Source organism: Oncorhynchus mykiss, chromosome 17 (genome assembly GCF_013265735.2).
Source record: "Oncorhynchus mykiss isolate Arlee chromosome 17, USDA_OmykA_1.1, whole genome shotgun sequence".
In the NCBI taxonomy this organism is placed as follows: Eukaryota; Metazoa; Chordata; class Actinopteri; order Salmoniformes; family Salmonidae; genus Oncorhynchus; species Oncorhynchus mykiss.
Window position 1 is genome coordinate 92,013,235 of NC_048581.1, and position 7,445 is coordinate 92,020,679.

Genomic DNA, 7,445 nt, shown 5'->3' on the forward strand with positions numbered 1-7,445 from the left:
TGGTAGGTAGATTATATCTCCTCTCTGCAGCACTGTGGTGTTGTAGGTAGATTATGTCTCCTCTCTGCAGCACTGTGGTGTGGTAGGTAGATTATGTCTCCTCTCTGTGGCACTGTGGTGTGGTAGGTAGATTATGTCTCTCTCTGCAGCACTGTGGTGTGGTAGGTAGATGATATCTCCTCTCTGTGGCACTGTGGTGTGGTAGGTAGATTATGTCTCTCTCTGCGGCACTGTGGTGTGGTAGGTAGATTATGTCTCTCTCTGCAGCACTGTGGTGTAGTAGGTAGATTATATCTCTCTCTGCAGCACTGTGGTGTGGTAGGTAGATTATGTCTCTCTCTGCAGCACTGTGGTGTGGTAGGTAGATTATGTCTCTCTCTGCAGCACTGTGGTGTGGTAGGTAGATTATGTCTCTCTGCAGCACTGTGGTGTGGTAGGTAGATTATGTCTCTCTCTGCAGCACTGTGGTGTGGTAGGTAGATGATATCTCCTCTCTGCAGCACTGTGGTGTGGTAGGTAGATTATGTCTCTCTCTGTGGCACTGTGGTGTGGTAGGTAGATTATATCTCTCTCTGCAGCACTGTGGTGTGGTAGGTAGATTATGTCTCTCTCTGCAGCACTGTGGTGTGGTAGGTAGATTATATCTCTCTCTGCAGCACTGTGGTGTGGTAGGTAGATTATGTCTCTCTCTGCAGCACTGTGGTGTGGTAGGTAGATTATATCTCCTCTCTCTGCAGCACTGTGGTGTGGTAGGTAGATTATGTCTCTCTCTGCAGCACTGTGGTGTGGTAGGTAGATTATATCTCTCTCTGCAGCACTGTGGTGTGGTAGGTAGATTATGTCTCTCTCTGCAGCACTGTGGTGTGGTAGGTAGATTATATCTCCTCTCTGCAGCACTGTGGTGTGGTAGGTAGATTATGTCTCTCTCTGCAGCACTGTGGTGTGGTAGGTAGATTATGTCTCTCTCTGTGGCACTGTGGTGTGGTAGGTAGATTATATCTCTCTCTGTGGCACTGTGGTGTGGTAGGTAGATTATGTCTCTCTCTGTGGCACTGTGGTGTGGTAGGTAGATTATGTCTCTCTCTGCAGCACTGTGGTGTGGTAGGTAGATTATATCTCCTCTCTCTGCAGCACTGTGGTGTGGTAGGTAGATTATGTCTCTCTCTGCAGCACTGTGGGTTGGTAGGTAGATTATATCTCCTCTCTCTCGGCACTGTGGTGTGGTAGGTAGATTATATCTCCTCTCTGCAGCACTGTGGTGTGGTAGGTAGATTATATCTCCTCTCTCTGCAGCACTGTGGTGTGGTAGGTAGATTATATCTCCTCTCTGCAGCACTGTGGTGTGGTAGGTAGATTATGTCTCTCTCTGCAGCACTGTGGTGTGGTAGGTAGATTATGTCTCTCTGCAGCACTGTGGTGTGGTAGGTAGATTATGTCTCTCTGCAGCACTGTGGTGTGGTAGGTAGATTATGTCTCTCTGCAGCACTGTGGTGTGGTAGGTAGATTATGTCTCTCTCTGCAGCACTGTGGTGTGGTAGGTAGATTATGTCTCTCTCTGTGGCACTGTGGTGTGGTAGGTAGATTATGTCTCTCTCTGCAGCACTGTGGTGTGGTAGGTAGATTATGTCTCTCTCTGCGGCACTGTGGTGTGGTAGGTAGATTATGTCTCTCTCTCCGGCACTGTGGTGTGGTAGGTAGATTATGTCTCTCTCTGTGGCACTGTGGTGTGGTAGGTAGATTATGTCTCTGTGGCACTGTGGTGTGGTAGGTAGATTATATCTCTCTCTGCGGCACTGTGGTGTGGTAGGTAGATTATGTCTCTCTCTGTGGCACTGTGGTGTGGTAGGTAGATTATGTCTCTCTCTGCGGCACTGTGGTGTGGTAGGTAGATTATATCTCTCTGCAGCACTGTGGTGTGGTAGGTAGATTATGTCTCTCTCTGCAGCACTGTGGTGTGGTAGGTAGATTATGTCTCTCTCTCCGGCACTGTGGTGTGGTAGGTAGATTATATCTCTCTCTGCGGCACTGTGGTGTGGTAGGTAGATTATGTCTCTCTCTGTGGCACTGTGGTGTGGTAGGTAGATGATATCTCCTCTCTGTGGCACTGTGGTGTGGTAGGTAGATTATGTCTCTCTCTCCGGCACTGTGGTGTGGTAGGTAGATTATATCTCTCTCTGCGACACTGTGGTGTGGTAGGTAGATTATATCTCTCTCTGCGGCACTGTGGTGTGGTAGGTAGATTATGTCTCTCTCTGCGGCACTGTGGTGTGGTAGGTAGATTATGTCTCTCTCTGCGGCACTGTGGTGTGGTAGGTAGATTATGTCTCTCTCTGTGGCACTGTGGTGTGGTAGGTAGATTATGTCTCTCTCTGTAGCACTGTGGTGTGGTAGGTAGATTATGTCTCTCTCTGCAGCACTGTGGTGTAGTAGGTAGATTATATCTCTCTCTGCAGCACTGTGGTGTGGTAGGTAGATTATGTCTCTCTCTGCAGCACTGTGGTGTGGTAGGTAGATTATGTCTCTCTCTGCAGCACTGTGGTGTGGTAGGTAGATTATGTCTCTCTGCAGCACTGTGGTGTGGTAGGTAGATTATGTCTCTCTCTGCAGCACTGTGGTGTGGTAGGTAGATGATATCTCCTCTCTGCAGCACTGTGGTGTGGTAGGTAGATTATGTCTCTCTCTGTGGCACTGTGGTGTGGTAGGTAGATTATATCTCTCTCTGCAGCACTGTGGTGTGGTAGGTAGATTATGTCTCTCTCTGCAGCACTGTGGTGTGGTAGGTAGATTATATCTCTCTCTGCAGCACTGTGGTGTGGTAGGTAGATTATGTCTCTCTCTGCAGCACTGTGGTGTGGTAGGTAGATTATATCTCCTCTCTCTGCAGCACTGTGGTGTGGTAGGTAGATTATGTCTCTCTCTGCAGCACTGTGGTGTGGTAGGTAGATTATATCTCTCTCTGCAGCACTGTGGTGTGGTAGGTAGATTATGTCTCTCTCTGCAGCACTGTGGTGTGGTAGGTAGATTATATCTCCTCTCTGCAGCACTGTGGTGTGGTAGGTAGATTATGTCTCTCTCTGCAGCACTGTGGTGTGGTAGGTAGATTATGTCTCTCTCTGTGGCACTGTGGTGTGGTAGGTAGATTATATCTCTCTCTGTGGCACTGTGGTGTGGTAGGTAGATTATGTCTCTCTCTGTGGCACTGTGGTGTGGTAGGTAGATTAAATCTCCTCTCTCTGCAGCACTGTGGTGTAGTAGGTAGATTAAGTCTCTCTGGTTTGATTGGTCAAGTAAAAGTAGTGCTTACAGAATAAGGTGCATATTTTGTTTTTAAATAGCTGGTATCTATTCATGTTTATTAGACATTTCAATCTTATTACAAGTTACATTGTTTTTGTTTTATATATTTGTTTTCTGCAATAACAACAACCGTTGTAGCTGCATTTACTGCTGGTCCAGTTAGACTCCATGTTAATATGTAGTGTTCTTCAGTAAAATCCATGTTAAAATGTAGTATTCTTCAGTTCTCTCTGGTAGCAACCAGCTAGCGACACAGAGGACAGCCTCCGGACAGGCCTTCTGTACTCTTCTATATGATCAGTTTGGATTCTAATCTATAACAATAATATGTTTTCCGCAACGTTAACGTAATCGTTCTATAGCGTTATTGATAATCCCTGGATGCTACTGCGTTTTTTTGGGTTTTGGCATGACTGAAAATAGCATTAACGCAACAAACCAGCCGGCGAGATCGACCCAGAGTCGACCTTTTATGATAACCTTTTTTTTTCTTCATTTCGTGTTTTCCATGTCGTCGTTGTTTCTACTTCTCTGATGAACAACTGTGGGTGTGTAGCGGTATGCATCTTATGAGCACAAGATGTTGAAAATAAGTATTTCAAACTATTTTGCTCACTGGGTAGATAGGCAGCTGCAGCTTGTGAAACAAACTTGTTTTACTAACTCCTGTACCAAGGCAGCAGACATTCCTTCCTATAGGGAACCTAGGACAGGCGTTGCATTCGTATCAGTATTAGTATAGCTACTAACTTAGTAACAGAAAGGTGGTGATTTAGTGTTGCAACATTGCGGAAACTTTCCCTGAAAATTCCTTGATTTTTCCAGGAAATCCTGGTTGGAAAATCCACAAATCTTCCAAGCAACCAGAATTGATAGAACACCTGAGAATTTTGGGGGATGTAACCGTAATGTGCAAATCTAGTGGTGAAGGTGACAGAACATGGTTAAAGCTCTAGGGTTGATGAAGCACTGTCTATACAGCTCCTATATGCCCTTACATTCCATCATCCCAAGTCAAATCTATAGTTCCTGTAACTACATCCAAGGCTACACGTCCTACATGAAACCCTATTCCCAATGTAAAGCGGCACACTTTGTCTGGCCACAATTAGTGCATAAGGATTAGGGATGTCATTAGGGACGGAGCCTAAACCACATTCTCTCAGAGACCGGATCCAGCTGAACCTAAACCATATTCTCTCAGAGCCCGGATCCAGCTGAACCTAAACCACATTCTCTCAGAGACCGGATCCAGTTGAACCTAAACCATATTTTCTCAGAGACCGGATCCAGCTGAACCTAAACCATATTCTCTCAGAGACCGGATTCAGCTGAACCTAAACCATATTCTCTCAGAGACCGGATCCAGCTGAACCTAAACCACATTCTCTCAGAGACCGGATCCAGCTGAACCTAAACCACATTCTCTCAGAGACCGGATCCAGTTGAACCTAAATCATATTCTCTCAGAGACCGGATCCAGCTGAACCTAAACCATATTCTCTCAGAGACCGGATCCAGCTGAACCTAAACCATATTCTCTCAGAGACCGGATCCAGTTGAACCTAAACCATATTCTCTCAGAGACCGGATCCAGCTGAACCTAAACCACATTCTCTCAGAGACCGGATCCAGCTGAACCTAAACCATATTCTCTCAGAGCTGATCCTAAACCATATTCTCTCAGAGCTGATCCAGCTGAACCTAAACCATATTATCTCAGAGGCCTGATCCAGCTGAACCTAAACCATATTCTCTCAGAGCTGATCCAGCTGAACCTAAACCATATTCTCTCAGAGCTGATCCAGCTGAACCTAAACCATATTATCTCAGAGCTGATCCAGCTGCTAGTCAGTTGATGTTATTATTATTGACTTTAATCTGAGTTCAGATTTAAACAAAAACTAATGTATAGTCAAAGATGACTGGTTGATTTTCACTTTGTACTTTCGGTAAATGTTATGAGAGAACTAAAACGTTGATAATGTCCTTTAAAATAATTGTCATTTATAATGTGCATGAACAGAAAGGGAAGGGGCGTAGTGTCAAGAGGTCATTTCATTATAAAAACGTGTCACTACCATAGCACTAGGGTCGCACATTTCTGGTGACCTGGGAATTATCATTTTTTTGGAGGCTCTTACTCGTTCTGCTATGGCAACACAATGCCCTGCACGCTGTAGGAAAATCACTTAATAAAAAAAACAACTTTTTTTATATATAGTTAATTATGAGACCATCATTACGCTGTGCGTAACGATTGTACAGAGAAAATTGTAGGTATTTTTTGAGGATCAATTTGTTTAATGACATGTAGCTATTTAATTTTCCCCCTTTTTTTTGTTTGTGTATGAAATAAATGTTTGAAAAAGTTGATCTTTTTTTTTGTTTTTAGAGTTGTTCTTTTAAAAGGTTAAAGTGCAGGAACACAGTAATAATATAAACACTGCGTTGATGATAGCCACTTGTGTATTATGACGCATAATGTGTATAATGCTGAATCAAGGCTACTCATCAGACACTCTACAAAAGGTATATCCCAAATGACAGTCTATTCCCTTTATAGTACACTACCAGAGGACAAAAGTAGTGCACTAAATAGGGAATAGGGGGGGGGGTCATTCGGGACGATGATTTTTTATTTTGAGACAATGGAACAAAAGATCTTTGTCGTCCATCTTGTTTGTGAGATCCGAACACTACTGTATTAGTCATGTTATTTAATGGTAGATCACAGGAAGACTGGCTGTGTGCTTCCAAATCAACAGCTGTGTCCTAAGTAGCACCCTTCTCTCAAAAGTAGTGCACTATACAGGGAATATACCGTTGAAGTCAAAAGTTTACATACACCTTAGCCAAATATATTTAAACTCAGTTTTTCCACAATTCCTGAAATTGAATCCTAGTAAAAAATTCCACGGTCAGTTAAGTCTTATGTCTTGAGATGTTGCTTCAATATATCCACATAATTTTCCTTCCTCATGATGCCATCTATTTTGTGAAGTGCACCAGTCCCTCCTGCAGCAAAGCACCCCCACAACATGATGCTGCCACCCCCGTGCTTCACGGTTGGGATGGTGTTCTTCGGCTTGCAAGACTCCCCCTTTTTCCTCCAAACATAACAATGGTCATTATGGCCAAACAGTTCTATTTTTGTTTCATCAGACCAGAGGACATTTCTCCAAAAAGTACCATCTTTGTCCCCATGTGCAGTTGCAAACCGTAGTCTGGCTTTTTTATGGCGGTTTAGGAGCAGTGGCTTCTTCCTTGCTGAGCGGCCTTTCAGGTTATGTCGATATAGGACTCGTTTTACTGTGGATATAGATACTTTTGTACCTGTTTCCTCCAGCAACTTTACAATGTCCTTTGCTGTTGTTCTGGGATTGATTTGCACTTTTCGCACCAAAGTACGTAAAAACACATTCTGAGGTCTTGGTTGATTTCTTTTGATTTTCCCATGATGTCAAGCGAAGAGGCACTGAGTTTGAAGGTAGGCCTTGAAATACATCCACATGTACACCTCCAATTGACTCAAATTATGTCAATTAGCCTATCAGAAGCTTCTAAAGCCATGACATCATTTTCTAGAATTTTCCAATCTGTTTAAAGGCACAGTCAACTTAGTGAATGTAAACTTCTGACCCACTGGAATTGTGATACAGTGAATTATAAGTGAGATAATCTAAAACAGATAGTTGGAAAAATGACTTGTGTCATGCACACACTAGATGTCCTAACCAACCTGCCAAAACTCATTTGTTAACAATACATTTGTGTAGTGGTTAAAAAATTAGTTTGAATGACTCCAACCTAAGTGTATGTTAACTTCTGACTTCAACTGTATTCCCTGACAAAGGTAATGCATTATGGGAATCGGGTCCCACTGACACACACAACTTTCAAGCTGCATCAACATTGTAAAACTTAGTACTATGTAGTAGTACTGTAGTACTATGTAGTACTATGTATTGTACTCTCCAAACTGTAAAATCTTTATTAAACCTTAATTTTGTGGCCTTGTTTCTCCAATTGAAAAACTTTTTGTACTTAAGTAGCCTCAATGAACAATAAAGTGCTCTTAAACGGCAAGTCTCAGTCTGTTATTATCAATAATTTATTTATCTTCTTTCTACGTTATTATTATTATT

The 7,445-nt window shown here is 43.1% G+C and overlaps 2 long non-coding RNA genes across 2 annotated transcripts; one reads left to right on the forward strand and one right to left on the reverse strand.

Annotated features, from left to right (window-relative positions):
* Positions 1 to 2,302: 2,302 nt before the first annotated feature.
* Positions 2,303 to 4,966, forward strand: LOC118940512. Its single transcript, XR_005037110.1, has 2 exons — positions 2,303 to 2,430; positions 3,256 to 4,966. It is a non-coding gene; the product is annotated as an uncharacterized LOC118940512 (long non-coding RNA).
* On the reverse strand, positions 4,415 to 6,208 carry LOC118940513. Its single transcript, XR_005037111.1, has 2 exons — positions 5,040 to 6,208; positions 4,415 to 4,965 (listed from the first exon to the last, which is right to left on the reverse strand). It is a non-coding gene; the product is annotated as an uncharacterized LOC118940513 (long non-coding RNA).
* Between the last annotated feature and the right edge of the window lie 1,237 nt (positions 6,209 to 7,445).